Here is a 17,864-nt window from a genome sequence, read left to right on the forward strand (position 1 = left end):
CAGACTTCACACTCTTATTTTTAAGGATCTGTGTGGGAGGAGGGGATATTTCCCAGTGCTGCGTATTACTGAAGCAATCTGTACAAGAAATGCTGCACCAGAGAGATAGCAGTGGGCTTCAGCTTACAAAGCACAAGCGTTGGGGAAGAGATGAGCTAACCAGCACTGACTGAGAGCATCATAAATGAAGCATTAACTATTCATGCAAAGTTAGCAAATGCTCTGAATAACAACAAAACTTCATAGAAAAAGGGTGTTAGTACATGACAATTTTTTCTTCCAGTGTTGCTTTTCTTGTTTGTTGGTTTCCAAGCTGCATGGTTATACAACTTGTTTAGATGTAGGGCAGGGTTGCCTTTCATGATTCTGAGCTAATTTTTGGAGTCATGTAAAGGTGATTGTAACTGGAATCTTCTAGTACTGTGCATCCAGAACTAAGATGTTTGATTTTTTTCCTCCCCATTGTAAAAGTGGCACTTGCAAGTCAAAAAGCTGTTAATGATACTTAATATAATGCCTGAAGACAGCAGTACTCCTGTTCTGTATGGTGCTATGTAGTATGCAAAACAGAATGATAGAATCATAGGATGGCTTAGATTGGAAGATATCTTAAAGATCATCTCATTCCAACCCCCTTACTGTGGGACGAGACACCTTTCACTAGACCCTTTTGCTCAAAGCCCCATCTAATCTGGGCTTGAACACTTCAGGGATGGGGCATCCACAGTTTCTATGGGTAACCTGTTCCAGTGCCTCACCACCCTCATAGTAAAGAAATTCTTCCTAACATCTAACCTAAACCTACTCTCTTCAGTTTAAAACCATTACTCCTTGTCCTGTCACTACATACCCCTTTAGAAAGTCTCTCTCCATCTTCCTTGTAGGCTCCCTTCAGGTACTGAAGCCTTGTAGGCTCCCTTCAGGTACTTAGCCTAAGCCTAAGCCTTCTCTTCTCCAGGCTGAACAATCCCAATTCTCTCAACCTTTCCTTATAGGAGAGGTACTCCAGCCCTCTGATCATCTTGGTGGCCCTTCCCAGGCTATTCCAACAGGTCCATGTCCTTCCTGTGCTGGGAACCCCATAGCTGGATGCAGTGCTCCAGGTGGGGTCTTACCAGAGCAGAGCTGAGAGGCAGAATCCCCTCCCTCACCTGCTACCCATCTTGCTTTGGATGCAGCCCAGGACAGGATTGATTTCTGGGCTGTGAGTGCACATGGCCGGGTCATGTCCAGCCTCTCAGCCACCAGCACCCCAAGTCCTTCTCAGCAGGGCTGCTCTTGATCTGTTCATCCCCAGCCTGTGTTGGTATTGGGGGTTGCCCTGACTCAAGTGCAGCACCTTCCACTTGGTCTTATGAGATTCCTATGGGCCCACTCCTTGAGCTTGTCCAGGTCCCTCTGAGTGCCTGTCCTTCAGGTGTGTCAGCCTGAAATAGAGTAGCATATTTATTTTCTGCATAGAATTCAAGCCACTTGAAGGTCTTGTGATGCAGCAAATAAATGCTGCCTATTAGACTAGTTCTTGACAGGTGATTACAAGAATTTTCTTTCTATCCGGACTCATTTCTTGGCATTCAAATGGTATTTTTTAAGCCGTATCGTGGACACACACATGTTGCATGCTGTCTGCTCATATTTAGAGTCTGGACAGTTTTGTGACATTGTGAAGGACTGATCAGATGAGCCAGATCTGGATCATACTGTGGGTTCATTTCCATTGCTTTGATGGTTAATCACTGGCCCTTTCGAAAGGGCTTTTTAGTGGTTCCACATTCGTTTAATTTGAAACCTGTAAGTGGTAAGATGGGACCAGTTCTTCCTCTCCTTGGCTTTTGAATCTGTAAGGGAAGGCCTGCAGCCTTTCCTGGCAGCTTGTGAGCTGGTTTTGTAACATACATCCTCTGCTGAAAGGCGCTTGGGAACATCAGGGCATCGATATCTGTTCTGCGGGAAGAATTTCCTGAGCACTTTGACAGCTTTATCTTTTATGTGCTGTAAAACCAAAGATAATTTAGGCATAAAGCTGGGGTGAAATCCCAAATGTAGCTTGAGATTTTCATCTGTTACTGAAGCGTGCAGGTACCAGATGCTGGAAGGGCTAAGATAAACCTGAGTGCTAATTTACTGGGGTGCTCTGGGCAGTGAGTCTCTTTCTGTACAGGTGACTCTTGCTGTACAGGGTAGCTTGTGCCTTCAGGCTTGCAGGATGATGTGGTACCCAGGTGAGCAGTGGCATTACTCTCTGGCCTAAGGGAGTATCCAGTTCAAAACAGGAGGATCCTGTTTAACCTACACTTGTGCATTGGATCAGAGAGAGAGAAGGAGGGGCTGTTCTGAGCTCCTTCGGTCTACCCTCGCTAGTGGGGCTGTAGAAATAGTTATGAAAGAAAGAATTACTGCCTGGCAAATGAGAAATTAGTAATATTATTAATTGCACAGTGCTTTATACTGTGTGCTACACTGTGGCAGACCAGGTGGGCAGTAGTAGGTCTCTTCTGCCTTTATGTCCATAATACTTCTAATATGACATGCAGGAAACCAGCAAAGGATTTGTAGAAGATGGGAACTATTTCAAACATCAGAGAATAGAAGTGGCAGAGGGAATACCAGGGCAGTTCTGGGAGGGAAGGTGCTGAGGATGTGTGAGATGAGACCAAACAAGTGTGGCTCAGCTTGGTAGATTGGAAGCTGAGAGCAGATGTTGCTGCCGTGTACGAATAGAGCATGGGAGTAAATATTGGCAAGTTTACAGCTATTTAAGCGAAAGGTTAATGCTAGCACAAGAACAGAAGGGTATAAGCCGGTTATGAGCAAACCCAGGCTAGAAATCAGAAAGTGATTTTTCTAATTGTTAGTGAACAGCTTCCAAATTGGTTTCTTTGCACTTTCTGTTTCTAATTAATCTAAAATTGAGTCTGTTTATGAATGCTATTGTATGACAGTCGCCTGTGGGAGCAAAGAATGGGACTTCATCATCCAGGAAGCCTCTAAGTAGACTGTCAGAAATGTCTGTGGAACCACAACCTCCGTCATTGATTTTTTGTAGCGTGGCCTCCCTGTGTTCACTCTGCCCACCTACCTGCCTTTGCTGTCCAGCTGTGCCACATTGCAGGACTGTGTGGCTTTTGGAGCACAACCAGAGGTGTGGAGGAGAGGTATTTCCTACTTAGAAGCTGTGAAAATCATATTGCAGCCTCTCTTGGATGGTGGCTTTTCTGTGAAGTTGTGCAGTAAATATTAAGGATACCAGACTGCGTGAGGAGTTTCTTGAAGAATGGTAATTCTTAGTGACTCATGCCTGGTAATGAACCTGTCGTAGATATAATTTTGGGTTTTGACAAAAGTTCGAGAGGTAATAGTTTCAGAAAATACAGTGTGCTTTGTAAACAGGTTTGTTCTTAAATTTTAGAAATGCTCCATGGGCTTTCAGTTGCTTATTTAGACAGTAATTTGCAATTGAACCCATTTTCATTGAAAGTTTTTTAAAAGCTAACATTTGAAAATTATTTTATGGGAGAGCTTGAAAAGCAACAGACAAAAAATCAGGGATAAGTACTAAAAAGGAGATAATAGAGCTGTCCAGCTAGAAGGGAATTTATATAAATCAGTTCAAGACTCAATTTACTTAGCCTCACTTTGATTAATACTTTAGGTTGTTGCATATGAGAATATTTGACATACAAATAGATTGCTTTATTGAAAAGATCAATTTATTTTAACCATGTCTCCATCTGTGTTTTCTTTTTGTTAATGAGTCAATATTCACCTTATATTTTGAGATAGCAAGCACATTTTTGAGAAACTGTTATTGAGAAGCTGAGAGTGCTAAATTTTAATGGAATTATTTACATTTTTTTATTTTTATTCATTGTATTATGATAGTGCAGCAGATTGATGTGCGTGCAAGTGTTTTTGTGGTATCTCATATAACGGGTACTTGAAGGATCCAGTTTTGTCTACACAAATACCTATAGATTGGCTGGTGTATTCACTCTGAATTTTATTATGCCTAATTTAAGGAACCTAATTTAAAGCAAGTACAACTCTCTTTCATATTTTTTGACATGGATACATGTTACTTATCCTAATTATGTCACTCTGGTTTTAGCTCACAGTAATAATAGCTATTTAATATACAACTGTTTACAGCTGCTAGAATCATTCCTTTTTCATCCTGCCTTTACATCCTCTTCTCTCCAGTTTCCGTGAAGGTGGAGTGACTTCTGTGACCTGAGAGCAGCAAACAGAGGCAGCAGCCACTGGAGTGATGCCCTTGCCATCCCTGCTCAGTATTTTGGAATGTGTTTTTGTCCGATTTTGCTTGCCCCTCCCATCACAGACTTTTGCCAAAGGGGCTAATTGGCCTCTCAGTGACTTAACTTTGGTTAGCTACATTATCAAAGCCTGGTTTGTAATGCAGTTTTCATCCCCTTGCAGGGGCTTTCTAAATCCAATAATTTTTCTTTTTTTGCATTAAATTTCTTCCTCTGTCCCTCCCAATCAGAGGAGCAGACTGAATTTGTAGATCCAGTTAATTCAGGCCCAGCGTAGAGCCTGTCAAGTGCCTTTACTGGAGGTGTGAAAGCTGTGTCTGGACCTGTTAATCTGGGTGTGATTGCTGGAGCTGGCTTTGTCAGAGCTATGATGTGGCAGTGCCCCTTGTTCAGTGCCAGTGCTAACAGTGTCCTCAAAGACTGACAGGGGGCTTCTACATGGTTCATAACAAGTAATTATGTGGCATTTTGGTTCATTAATCAACTGCTACCTTCTGAAGGGAATAGAAATACACAAAATTATTCCCACCTAAGAGACAGGCATATTATTTAAGCCTGGAGACATAAAGATGAAGGCAAGATAGTAAAAAATATTTTCTCCCAGCTGGTGCATCTGTAGCAATGAGGAGGACACCATCTGTCAACAGAGGTAGCTGGGCACTGCTCTGCAAGATTATTAGTTGTTACTCCCCTGCCATGTTGTTATATGAGGCTGGATAAGCCATCCTGGCTTTTGAAAAGGGTTTTTCCAATTCCTCTCCCTCTGATCCACGAATTGATTTCTGGTTATTTGATTTAAGATTCTGGAAATGAGTCACCAATGAGTGAAGTAGCAGGGAGCCAGACTTCCTAGTCTTTGATATGCTCCCAACTTAAGTATTCTGAGAAGTCGGGTTTGTTGTCTTGAGATAAGTGTCCAGAGAAGAAGCTCTTGACCTGATGCTTCTCTCATTCTTCTATTGTAACAGGGAGTTTTTAACTTCACAGATGTGCTATCTAAACACCAATAATGTTTGAATTACTTCAGTAGTATGATGGGGAATGCTCCTTGCCTCACTGCATGCAATGGTGATTTAACTGCGTGTAATGGGAGGCCTGGCTCTGGTGCAATAAATAAAGCATGTGATCGTGCTCTGAATGACATGAAGGAAACAATATTAAATAGTTTATTGGGTGGTGAGCGGTAGGACACCCTCCTTCCTAGCTGAGAAAGGGGTTTACCTCCAGCCGGGGAAAGAGGTGTCTTAAAGTTCATACAGACTGCTAACAGGTAGGATCAAGGCACTTAATTCCTTCAGCCAAATCCCCATGTGTTGGACTGACCTTGTAGAATGCACGGAGAGTTCTGTGAGAGACCATTTCTGTGTTCTCGCTGTGAAGCTCATGCAGGAAATTGTGCTCTGCAGTGTTTGAACTAAGCTATTGTGTTGTGGGAAGCTGGGTTGTCATGCAGACTGTCTGTGGGGAGTAATGTACCTTCCTGCCCTTTAGCCAGGTATATGTGTTACCATGCAGTTTTCTACCTGAGACAGGTAGCAGAATGATAAAGATAAGGAGCAATAAAACTGAGACTTGAAGAGATTAACTAGATCATCTGTCTTCCTCAAAAGCATCCCTTAAAAATGTGTATGCTTCCACTTGTTAAAACCTTCTTTGACAGAGTTTTTTTAGCTTCCCTAGATAATCCATGCTCACTTCTGATTAAAAGCTTTTTCAGGTGTCTAGCCTAGGTTTCCACTGCTGTAGGTTAAGTCTGTTATTCCTTTATCTGTATTTACAGTAGAAATGCTGAACAGTTTACTTCCCTTGTGCTTGCTTCAACTAATTCACATTTGAAAGCTGTTATGTCTACCTGAGATCTACATTTCATATAGTCTGCAACTTTTCCTTCCCAGGTTTCTTGATGAAAAAAGCAATTACAGCTCCAACTGAGAGTATAATTACAGGTTTTTCCACCCCCAGCACATGTCTGTGCCCAGATGCCTTTGCATTTTAGAAACGCTGATTATTTAATTAGATGTGCAATTAACGCATTGATTGTAATTTTCCAATTTCATGAAATATCAAGTCCTTACGTTTTGGATGGAGTTAGGAGGGAGAGACATGTAATTTGAAGGAGGAGGCAGCAGAGGGAGAGTTTTCTCTGCTATAAATGCTGCCTGTTGACCTAAGGTATTTAAACTGACTCTAGTCTACAAGCCAATATAATAGTTGTTTCTGGAATAGGGACACCCAGCTGTTAAAATTTTCAAGTTGTCTGAGTGGCAGAAGGCAGCATCATTTTTCTAAGAGTCCATCTTCGACTGATATGTTTTGACTAAAAATGGAGAATGACAATTCAGCTAGATAAGGGCTTTTGTGCATTCAGAGGGGCAGCCAAAACCCAGGCCAAAAGCTCTGGGGATATTTTGCTGTTTTCCTTAAGCACATTAAGGAAGGCTTTGTGTCTGTTGTTGCTGCGGCACAAGGGGACAGCGTGCTACCCCACAGGCTGTCACCTGAGACAGCTCTGCTTTTAAAGTCTCATCAACCCTGACTTTGAAGGATGGTGTGGGCTGTGACAAGTAGGGTTGGCATTGTCTTGGAGTGGCTTCTGGAAGGAGTGTGGTGTCTGGGAGCCAAGGCTTGTTTCTGCCCCGAAGAGGCTGGAACCTACTGAGTGAGGAATAAAATAGCCTCTTCTGTGAAGTGCTGGGTTGCAGAGCTAACAGCATTTGGTTTTTGGTACCCCGAAGCCAAGAGCGCAAACATCCACATAGAGACAAGAAAGGGACAGGCAGGTTTAGCCCGTGCATTTGAAGGGCTGTCTCACATCTCTTAGGAAAGGCATTGCTGTTGGAGGATGATAATCCAAGCTTTTCTAACTTCATGACCCATACTCCCTTAAGGATTTTGCACCTTAAAAATTCCCGCGTCAGACTAGATCTGTTCTAGCCTCTGGAGGAGTTTTTGTCTGGTGTGGCAGCAGCACCCTCAGAGGGACAAAGATGGGAGGACACATTGTAGGCAACTCTAAGGTCTCTGATAAATCCCTGCCTGATAAAGACTGACCTAAACTATGAAGTGTATAGTTCGTGGCTCTTCAAAAACATTGGTGCCATGTTAAGTCATTATTTTCATTAACCTAGCAAAAATTCCATTCCTTGAATTTTACTACATTATTGACCATGGAAATATCCTTTATTCCCAGGCATGTGAAAGTCTTTCCTTCTGTTAGTTTAGAAATATTCGTGTCTCAGAGTTCAGCAGTTGTCCTTACAGTGAAATGATGATAACATGTTGAGTGTAAACATCTTTCCTATGAACCTGAGTCAGCCAGTGGTTTGGTCTCAGCCATGGGCAACAAAGGGACTTAGGTTGCCTGTCTTTGGAAGGTAAGCAGTCCCAATACCTCTGATCTTTAGCTTTTTTTTTCAATGGGTCAGTACCATTCTTGTCTTTCTATAAACAAAATAATTCAACTTGTATGAGAGGAAGAAAACCAACTTTTTAAAGGGTAAGAACTTTAGGTAAGATTATCTCCTTCCTTTTCTTCAAGTCTTTCAATGCCAATGTCTGGCCATTATCAGTTTCCAAGGTGCTCAAGGTGCTGTAGCAGGTACCTGTATCTTCCTTTCCGAGCTTATATGTTGCCCTTGTGCCTTGCCTTAGCCTTTCCTAAGGGGAAAAGAAAGAGTCAGTGCTTTGAATGACCTGGTCTTGAAGTTGTTCTTTCTTCTGAAAGCAATGTCTTCAGCATATGTTTCATACGTGTGTCCTGAAGCTACTGTAACAACAGCAGCATCGTTGACAGGGCAGTTTTAGATTCCTCAGAACATAAACTCTCCTCTTCCACGCTCGGTCTCAGCAGCCCTGCTTGGGGTTGTGTGATGCACAGCTCCTCAAAGCTGGTATTCATTGAAGACAGCTGTCAAACAGCAGGAGGTCACTGCTTTTTCATTAACACTTCATATTTAGACTGCTGATTGATTTAATCTTCTCATGGCTTTGAAAAACATAATAAATAGCATGTTTTCACTGCTGAATAAATTGATACACTTTACACAGTGTATTTGAACTCGTACGGTCTAGTGAAGCACTGAACTCAAGCTGCCTTACTGAAAACTCAGTCTTCAGGGAGATGCAGCAGGCAGTTTCACTTGGGACAGATGGCTTTTTCTTTTCTCAAGTCAAATAAAAATTTTATTTTAGAGAGCTCTAGAGTCAGAGATGTCCAGGGCCATTTGTGAGACAAATTAAACCTGAGAGTGAATTGGACAGAATTTTCCCCTGCAGTACCAGACAAGCTCTCTCCATTGACTTTTCTCTCTACTTTTCCCCCTCTTGTTTCTTTTTCATCTCTCTGTGTAACATTCTTATCGTGGCTAATTTCCTTAACCACTCAATTCTGCACTTCCCCCAGAGCCAGGACACTAGAAATGTTCCTGCTTGTCTTCCTGCAGGGAGAAGGGGCATAAGTCTGGGAGAGGGAGGAGCAGGACCTGTGCTCGCAGAGTGCTCATTTTCCTTTCATTAATCCACTTGTGCTCATGAAGGAATTGCTTACTTTTTACAATTTTATCAGTAATTCACTACTTTACAGGAAGTTGGAATGAAATAGATAATGAGGATTAAAAAAGAAGAAAGGGTAATGTATACCTCTCAGACATCAAAGCATTTGGCCTATATAGCTGAGCCTGGCTTTATCAGTTTTAATAATTCCCTGCTGGCTCAACCTAAAATTAAAATCTGTTGGTGAATTAAATAATTGCAGTAAGAAGTATTTAAATTTTTAAGTGTAAGTTTATTTCTCTTCTAGAAGGCAAATAACTCAGTGCTCTCAGCCTTAAGGTAAAGCATACTCTTTCTCACTGACTTTTTTTAGAGTCATAAAATAGGCAAGTCAGAAATAGGCAGGTCATGCCTATTTTTCACAATTATGAATTATCTTCATTATTTCAGGAAAAATCTCTGAAAAAGCCTGTCTCGATCTCCTGTGCATTACATAAGGGGCTTTAAATGTTTGGAAGGTGCCATCTTTCTTTCTTCTGAGGGCCCCTGCTCTTTTGTCTTTTTTTTAGTCACATTTTCCTCTCCAGCTCCTTGTGAGCTGTGGTGAGGGCAGTGATATTTTTTCATCATTCCATTGCTCATGACCTGCATTAGCAGTGTCTCCTGTCTCTTTGTCTGTTGAGGCCTGCTCACTTTCTCCATGTGTTTTTCTGCTCCTGTTCTTGTATGACAGCCATGGAAGTATTGGGATTTCTTGTTGCAGTGCTTGGAAATTTGCACAGGTTTTTTGGGTCTTAGGAACTGTAGCTAGAGCTGCATTATGTTTGATACTTTGATGTGCTAATGTCTGGTACTGACGGCTGCAGGAATGGGCAAAGACCAAGGAAGGAAGAAATAGGAAGGACAGAGGCGACAATGGCAAGATGATGTTGGTTCCACTTGTAGGAAGATCTTTGGGAAGAGTAAGGCATGCAAAAGCCTCTAAGATTGTCTAATTTCAGGAGCTGTAGAGAGTTAATGTGAATAATAAAGTATTGTCTGATGGATACTTAATATTTTTTTAAGCTATTGCTATGAAGGAGACCTCTCAGAAGATCTTTTTCATCTTATTCACAGGCAGGGCTTTGAAGATACTAAGTGGTGCACAAATCCCAGATTGCATTTTATTTTCTCTGTTGGGCAGTCTTCATTTTTATATGGATGAATTTGATGCTGACCTTCGACTCTGAGCTCAAGTGCTATAATTGGTGTGTTTAGTGGAATAATTTCTATTGCAGTGGGACTCGGTGCCCTCAGTTGGGCAGGAGCCCTGTTCTCCAGGTGGGATGGAAATATATATAATGAGAAACTCGGGGTCAGACTCTTAAAATCATTTAAAGCTAAAGCACTTCTCAAAATCTGACCTATAGTCCTAGCCCCTGCAGCAGGGGAAAGAGCAAAAATGAGAGGGTGTTCTGGGGGATGGAGTATATGAGTGACCACAAAGGAACACCAGCCTTACAGGGGGTCTGGAAGGTAGTTTCTGTGCCTGACTGAAAGGGGCAGTGCACACGGAAAGAACAGAGGTACAGGTCACTAGTGGTGCTGCTGAGACAGTGTTGTGAATCATGACATTAGTTTGCCTGTGTGCAAAACTCGCCCTTACCCAAATCAAAGAAACGAGCTGATAGGGACACCAGCCTGGCTGTTGTCAGCTGGCACTACAGCAACATGCTGGGGTGGAGCTGTGGGAGCAGGGGGTAGAAGCTTAGGGGAGAATATCCCCCTGCGGCGAGGGCAGGGGTGGGAGCCCAGTGATGATTGTGGAGGAAGTGGTGAATAAAAGTTGATTCTGGTGTAGGTAAGACATTGGAGGGGATATATCGTTCACAGCAAGGCTGGCTCACAAGGAGGTAGGAGGTATTTGAACAGATGGGAGGATAGTGGCATTTCCACAGCTAAGTCATATAGGCCTCTTCAAAATCCCACCCCACACTGTGAAAAGACACTGTTTTGAAAGATGCAGTGAGTTGTCCTTGAGCAGAACCAGCAGTCATACAGTGCCTTTGATGCTAAAGGCAGAGAATCAGTATTCGGGAAGGAGGTGGGTGCTTGTGTTGGGTGCATGAAGAGGGGGGACAGAGGATATGAACATGGATCAGCTGTTCAACAGGAAGATTATCTTAGCAGCAGTGTGTTGGATACCCCTGGAGCAGGCTGTGGGGCTGATGTACAGTGCCTGTAATTCAGTTGCTTCTTGCAGGATGAGTGCCTGCTGCTGCTCACTCCCAGGAGAGAAGTGTCAGTACAACGTGAGTGGATATGATTCTGTGCACAACACTTCTGCAGTCATTCTTTTATGTAACAATGTGACTTTTATTTTTGGGAAACGAGAGATCAACGGGTGTTTCAATCCCCCACACTTGTACCAGAACTAGTCTTCCTTGGAAACTGGATTCATTTCAGCGAGGGCATCGCTGAATCTTGTGGGTTAGTCTGGGGGTGAACAGGAGAGATAAAAATAAACGGGGCAAAGAATCTTCTTGGAGCTGGTTAATTATGTTGAGTCCTGAGCTTTTTTCCCCAGCCCCCCCCCCCCCCTTCTCCACAGTCCCGCAGGATGCCAGGAGTCAGGCAGAGCTCTTTTCCAGCAGAGATCAGCTCACTGTGCTGCACTGCCTGCTCTCGTAGTGCCAAAGGAGTGCGTTTTGTCTTTAGTCAGATTGGCTCCATCAGTTCGCATTTCCTTCTGAATGGATAATAAAGTGGAGAATCATTTTGAGGCGAGGAGTGAAGCGGGGAGGCTGCGTGTGTGTGAGGAGCTAGGCAGTAGGCAGCTGACGAGGAGGAGTAAAGTAGCAATAGCTGCACAGCTTTCTCTCTGCCTCTGAAGTACAATATTTTCTGTTGAGTCACAACTGAAGAGAAGGATGAAGTTTTAGCTGTACTTGGTACAGCCTGAGAAAGGGAAAAGATGCACTGTGATGGGGAACTAAAGAATTTCTGTTGAGGGATGCTCCTGGAAACCAAAAGGATTTCTTCATTTTTGGCTTTTACAATCGTTGGCTTCTGCTGTTTTTTGCTTTTTGGATTTTTAGTAGCTGTTTGCATTTTTTATTCCCTTCAAAACATGCCTTCAACTTTATGTGATTTCTCATCCTAGTGCTGCTGTGGAACGGGAAACTCTCGGTGCCTTTAACATTGCTTTCCCTGATACCTCAGATGGGACACCAACAATATGTTGATAATCTCCATAGTAAAAGTTCATTATCCAGTGAACCTTTAACAAGATTAGGAATCCTTCAGGACTTGTATTTTCTATGAGAACAAGCTATTGTATTCTGTAGTTTTCTATTAATTGTATAAATTTCCTTTACATTTTAACCTTTTGTTTTGAAGCAGCAAGGTAAGTGAAAGATTGGAACAAATGAAGTGGCTGGGTATAAACTGCAAGTAGGCAGCAACCAAGGAGAATTGCTCTTTATTTTTAGAGTGGGCTCTGTGTGTGTTTACTTTAGCAATACAATAGCTCCATTCGAAGCTGACTGGATTTAAAAATGTCTTTGTAAAAGCAATTTACACTTAGTATGTTCCTTTGTATGCTCTATTTTTTAGTTTTTGTTTTCACCCCTTAGATACTAATTGTAGATGTCTTATGACTGGTATAATTGAGGTTGTGTCTGTTTACTTCTCATACTTTTCTGTTAGGAGGGTTTGTATCTCAGCTGGAATTTGACATCAAAATCACTATGAGAAGAAGAGTTAAAGGGAAAGGGCTTGGGGATAAATTAAATTTGATCACTTGAAAAGCAAATAACTTGAAGTAATTAAATTACTGGTTTGATTCTCCTTAAATGTCACTTAGAAAAGGCTTGCTTTTAACACAGTGTTTGTCATTGGCCTGATTTCTTGTGCTGAGAAGCTTGTGCGTTGATGAGATGGAATGACTGGCATGCAGGAGCAATGAGGATGCTGTACAAGCTCATGAATCAGAGCAGATGGTGTGACTGTTTCAGATATCTTTTCAGTTTTCCTTCCCTTTATATGGGCAGCTTTCTTTTGCTAATGGAGTGAGCCTTTGGGGGATAAACCTCAAGACTTAATACAGAATGCTGAGGTCTTCTGTCCTCAAGATGAAAAGGAGAAAGCTTATAGAAGTAAAGCTGCAGTTTTACCCCAGGAGGATTTTAGTTGCCGAGTGCTGCATTTTAGTAGCATGAGCTGGAAAACCCTAATTCCATTTGCTGCATACATTACTTTAACCCATCCTGGCTGAACACTACCAAGTGTCTGCCCTAAAGGAGTGCAGAGCAGGTCAAATCAGTGAGCAAGATTGTGTAGCGCCAGTTAGTACGAGGGCTGTGCTCTCTCTGCCCTGACAACAGAAGTTTGGTCTCTTAATTCATTGGTGAGTGCTGTCTGTCCGTCTCCTACCTGAATGTCCCTGTGAGCTGAGGCACCGTCACCTGAAAAACCAGCTGCAGACCTCAGGGAGTCATCAAGAGTTTTGAGGAAATTCTTAAGGATGTGTTTCGTGGTGGTTCTTGCCAGAAGTGCAGGACTTGGAGAGTTCACACAGTAACTCAGCACTGGGCTGTAAGTTGTCTGTCTGCTTTCTTGTTAGAGGTAACTGAATAGTCACAAACTTTTCCCCAAAGCCTGGCATACATTTCCATCAGGCACTTCTGATCCCATGACCAGCCAGCTTAGCATGCCCTCATACTTTTGTTTCAGTCCTTGGAGCTGTTTCCTTTAAATAAGAAGTTGCTTCTTGATCCTGGCTTGTCTTTTCAGTATAATGCTTGGTCCTTAGGATCCTGATTTGGGATAAATCTGTTTTAAGGAATAATTAGTGCTTTAGATTGTCCTAGGCAAACCATTTACTGGTTGATTCAGCTGTTTACAAAACCCTCAACCTCTGGAAATAAAGGGGCTGCTGAACTTAGTTGGTTTTCCATTTGCTCTTAAACTGCTGATAGCTGCTGCTCAGGTTTTGTATTCTCTTCTAAGGAGTGAAGAAACTTTTACATAAGAACGACAGAAACAGCTGTGATTTCTACTTTTGGGAGTCTGTTATCCTTTTTGCCTTTTTCTCAGCACAGCATTGTCTCAGAACTAGATAAGTGCCTTAGACTTAGCTTGCTGCTTGCTAGGCATGAGTCTTTGCACTGCCATGGTCGGCAGCTTCCAGGCTGTGCCTCCCTCTGCGCTTGGGGACAACCCCTATTTCTGTCTCTGGATGCCGCCTTTTCCTGGCTGCCAGGTGGTGACAGACCTCATTTGTTACTGCGAGCGATGCATCGCTGTGCCAGCCACTGCTGCTTTCAGCTTGCAGGAAAAGCTGTGATAGAAGGATGCGCTGCAGAGGGAAATGAGCACGTCTTGAAGGATAGAAGGGCTGCCTGGTGCTGAGGTGCCCTCCAGGGCTTCCCAAGACAGCTGGACTTACGGCCTGGACCACTTAGTCCTTCTCCATCTGTGCTCACTGAAGGGATGTCGTCTGGATGACTGACATTAGTCCCATTTTAGAGAAAGCTGAGACACATTTAACTTTTGTATTGGTCGCTGTGTTTGTATAGGGTGTTAAGGAGTTAAGGCAGGGAGTGCTGTCTCCTTGTTCTACTACATAGTGATACTCTTTAATTACATTAATTTAATTTCATGCTCTTTTGCAACAGAAATTTTGACATTGAGGAATGCACTCAGAACACTTCAGTGGGTGTTGTACACTCATAGTTTGTGATTTTTACTGTTCCTTCACTTTGTAGCTGCACTGATAGCTTGCTGGTACAGCAAGATATTATTCAGAGGTGCTTTTTTGTCTTGGTTGGATGGCCTTGTGTAAAAGGTAAGAAATAACTGTGATGTGGGAGGTGTAGAACTGTGTAATATGCAGTATTCCGTGGATCATTTTTCCACCATGATGGGGACTGACTGACCATACCTGACCTTTTATCACATCTATCAAACTGCTTTGGAAAGATTTCAGGTGTGGGGTTTTTTTTTCCTTGAACGTGTCAGGTGGGAAGTGTGGCTGTCATTGATACCTGCATTGAAGTGCTCTGTATAGAAACAGATGTTGTAGGTACAAGAAACGTGGAAAATACCTTTGGAAGTGCTAAAAACTTAAGAAAGTTTTACAGGTGGGGCTGTCCTGAACAAGAACTTAAGTTGAGGCTATGCTGCAGAGGAACTGTGAAAGGGTTGATGAGGAGCTGAGTAATAGTTCCTCTGCTCACATTGTTTTGTTTTTAAAATTACTTTTATTCTTTTGTAACTACTGTCTGTTCAATGGCATGGATGTATTTCATCTTTAATCCACTGTGGTGTTCCATGTGCCTCTTCTGCAGCTTACTTTTAGCCAAAATGCCCTGAGGTGAACATGTTTCTCAACAGTATGTTTTGTTCTCCAGCTGTCCTGCTTTCTGCCCAGGATTCCTCAGCTCAGTACCTTCTTAGTCATGCCAGGACTCAAAAGTTAGAGTTTTTGTTAGTTACCAGGACAAGGTTTGAAGAGAGACACATTCTTAGAAGCAAAGCAATAGTGCCACGTTCAGATATGATCCAACCCAAAATTAAATGCAATCATATTAATTAGAAAGTTGCAGGCTCCTCTCCAGATGTCATCCATCAGCAAAACTGACGGTAACCCTTCATACCTCTGTCAAGACTTGTTGTTAGGATTATTTCAGCAATTAATGTGTTTAAAAATGCTATAATATTCTCAGGAAGAGTCAATGTTTCAGCATGCAGAGTGCTGGGGCGACGTTGCTATGGCAGCCCTAGCCATGATTTTCTTTCTCTTGTTAATGCCAATTTTTTTTATTCCCAGAATGTCCTACATTTTAGTTATTGGTATTCTTCATTTTTAAATGGTTCTTTATAAAGTAGCAAGACCATTTATCAGTCATTTTATTGCTTTTCCTAGTGTAATTGCTAGTACAGGTAATACAATACCACTTTGTGTGGAAGATACTGTAAATATAATCTAATCAAAAAGACTTCACTCAGTAGCACGAATCAATAGCCAGAGAGGCTGCTGTGAAATGTTTTTCTGATCATAGTTAATTATTTTTATATCTCTTTGCTGGTGACCTTGAACATCACATCTACCCTGAGGTACCCCCACCTTCTAGCATGATGTTGTGGGGTAAAGATGTCTCAGTAAAAATGTCAGTATGTCAAACACTGGAATAGGCTGCCCAAGTGGGAAGTGGTGGAATCAGCCTCCCAGGAAGTATTTAAAAGATGTGTAGATGTGGCAGTTAGTTTAGTGGTGGCCTTGGAAGTGTGGGGTTAACAGTTGGACTTGAAGGTCTTGAAGGTCTTTTCCAACCTAAAGAGTTCTGTGATTTCGTAAGATAAACCCACCTCATTTTAGCAGAGGTTTAATGGACATAGGGTGTGTGCTTCCACTCCCTTTTTTTCCTCTGGACTGCAGCCAGTTCACTGCAGTGTGGGGCAGTGCTGAAGGCACCACAGTGCTACCTTTGTTTTGAATCATGTTGGCCAGTGGCTCACAGAGCTGAAGGTGCTGCTTAGAGGGGGTTGCAGCCATCTCCCCTCCCCCTGGGAAGAGCCTGGCCTTCCCCAAGTGCCCAAAGTGTATAATATGACTGATCTCAAGCAGAGATAACATAATTGCATTTTATTCCTTCATGGGATTTCTCATGTTCTCCTTTCTCCTTCATGGATGCTAGCATGCCATGCTTTTGCTCCTGTTGTCATGGCAAATCCATGTGTCAGGAGGAAAAGTAACTGTTGTTCATGGATTATATTACATTACATTACAAGGATATTTCATAAGTGTGTCCAGTGACAAGGTAATAAGCTGTGCAGTGTTTATGGTAGCTCATGCGTTTCCCCTGTTAAAAATCTTAATATGTCAGCTTTGTCCTCATGGAAATAGCAAAATAACTCAAACATCCTCAAGTAAAGCATCGATGTGTTCCTCATGTTTAGCTCGAGCGTTGGTTCATTTTGAGAATTTAGGGAACATAGAAGTGATGGTACCTTTGTATGCTGCTCTCCAGCCTGCACACCCAGAGACAGCTGCATTGAACTGAGCGCAGAGTTCTTCTGGAGAGAAATGCTTGCTAACAAGGCAGTCAGAACAAACCTTGTGTAGTCAGTGAAGGCTTGCAGCATCTGGCAGGATACCAGGATCCAAATACTCCTTTTTTTAAAGACTTGATTTCTTGTTATGTGTTAAAGTGACTCCTGGAATGATTCTGGAAGAGAAAAAGCCTTCAGCAAGGATTTGCATCTAGATTAGATTTTTTTTTCCCTGGCTGAACTTGCATTAACTTCATTGTCACTTTGCACATCAGTGCTACAAAAAAGAATGACCCCAATGCAGGCAACCTGAGAGGAATAAGAGATCTTTACAGGGCACAAGTGACTGCAGAGCACCCAAGTCTGGAGCACTGGAATGGGACAGGAGCCCCCACACCCTGGGTGGAGAGGAGGAGTGAAGGACCCTGGCAGGAGGTGCAGAGGCACTCTGGGGACAGCCCACAGAATGAGGTGGGCGAATGTCCAGAACTCCAGGCCTGAGTGTGGGTTTGGGGTGGCAAAAGGCAGGGAATGGAGGAAGAGGAAGCCTGTGGGAGAGGTGCAAGGAGGGCGATTCTCTTACTTGGTTCTCGGCATTCGTCTAAGTGGGCAGTGATTTGCTCTTTGGTAGTAAATAGCAATTTCCGTTCATTTCCACCCACTGTAGAGAGAGGTAGGGAGGCTTCCCCCTGAGCTACAGCTGCTGTCCACGTGTTCTGCTCTGACCTTGTTCCCATCTTGGGAGGAAACAGTTTCTGTCCTTCTTGGGGTAAGATGGAAAGGTACTGATGGTATTTGATGAAATCAAGGATTTTTTTTTTTTAAATCTCCTATGAAATAGGTATTCTTGTATATCTATATATACCTACATATACATACATACATATACATAAACCACAAACACTGTATATAGAAATAAAAATGACAGCATTGTACTGTTTGCACTCGAGCTTCCAGCTTTGAAACAGCTGCAGTCCTGCAAGAAAGTGTTCAGCAGGCAAAAGTGATTTCTGTATCAAACTGCTGCTGTTGAGTGTTGCAGCAGACAAAAGAAATGAGAGCAAA

General features: G+C 42.6%; 1 protein-coding gene across 11 annotated transcripts in view; it reads left to right on the forward strand.

Moving 5' to 3' along the window:
- UNC13B (unc-13 homolog B) overlaps positions 1 to 17,864 on the forward strand; it is a 208,517-nt gene that overhangs the window by 88,140 nt on the left and 102,513 nt on the right. For 4 of the 11 annotated variants that reach the window (XM_027665356.1, XM_027665361.1, XM_027665360.1 and 1 more), the window contains exon 1: positions 11,494 to 12,150. The exons of 4 other annotated variants lie outside the window; for them this stretch is intronic. The gene's annotated coding sequence lies outside the window, so the exon portion shown is untranslated. Of the gene's footprint in view, positions 1 to 11,492; positions 12,151 to 13,870; positions 14,593 to 16,033; positions 17,569 to 17,864 lie in introns of those variants that run through there. 3 more of the 11 variants (XM_027665362.1, XM_027665358.1, XM_027665357.1) reach the window with 3 other exon arrangements.

The sequence above is a fragment of the Corapipo altera genome, unplaced genomic scaffold (genome assembly GCF_003945725.1).
Source record: "Corapipo altera isolate COAL_440 unplaced genomic scaffold, ASM394572v1 61045, whole genome shotgun sequence".
Lineage (NCBI taxonomy): Eukaryota > Metazoa > Chordata > Aves > Passeriformes > Pipridae > Corapipo > Corapipo altera.